The sequence below is a fragment of the Schistocerca cancellata genome, chromosome 4 (assembly GCF_023864275.1).
Source record: "Schistocerca cancellata isolate TAMUIC-IGC-003103 chromosome 4, iqSchCanc2.1, whole genome shotgun sequence".
Classification (NCBI taxonomy): Eukaryota; Metazoa; Arthropoda; class Insecta; order Orthoptera; family Acrididae; genus Schistocerca; species Schistocerca cancellata.
The window spans coordinates 466,541,249-466,541,859 of record NC_064629.1 but is presented as its reverse complement, the minus strand read 5'-3'; the positions used below and the strand labels follow the sequence as shown (position 1 = coordinate 466,541,859).

Genomic DNA, 611 nt, shown 5'->3' with positions numbered 1-611 from the left:
CAGCTTGTGAACGTGTATTAGCCTCAGCATCTCAGCCTACCTGATAAAATCACACCTAAACTACGCCCGAACACGCAATGAATGCCCAAGGGTACCGACCGGCCGCTGTGTCATCCTCAGACCGGAAGCGTCACTGGATGCGGATATGGAGGGGCATGTGGTCAGCACACCTCTCTCCCGGCCGTAGGTCAGTTTACGAGACCGGAGCCGCTACTTCCCAGTCAAGTAGCTGCTCAGTTTGCTTCTCAAGGGCTGAGTGCGCCCTGCTTGCCAACAGCACCGGCAGACTGGATGGTCACCTATCCAACTGCTAGCCCAGCCCGACAGCGCTTAACTTCGGCGATCTGAGGGGAACCGGTGTTACCACTGCGGCAAGGCCGTTGGCGATATAATCACACCTAGCAGGGCTAAAATGACTACATAAAATAACATTTGTCTACATATGTTTCACGAATTTGCAGGAATTTGGGTTGTGATTGCGTGACGCATAGAAGTTTGGACCGGCACTGGGAGTGTGCTTGGACAGCCGAAGTGGTTAGGGCTACAACTCCAGACAAGCGGGAAATCAGGGTATGGGCCAACTCTTTCAGGTTACCGTAAACATGACCCAA

The 611-nt window shown here is 53.2% G+C and overlaps 1 pseudogene; it reads right to left on the bottom strand.

Annotated features, from left to right (window-relative positions):
• Positions 1-268: 268 nt before the first annotated feature.
• On the bottom strand, positions 269-385 carry LOC126186015 (5S ribosomal RNA; annotated as a pseudogene).
• Positions 386-611: the final 226 nt, after the last annotated feature.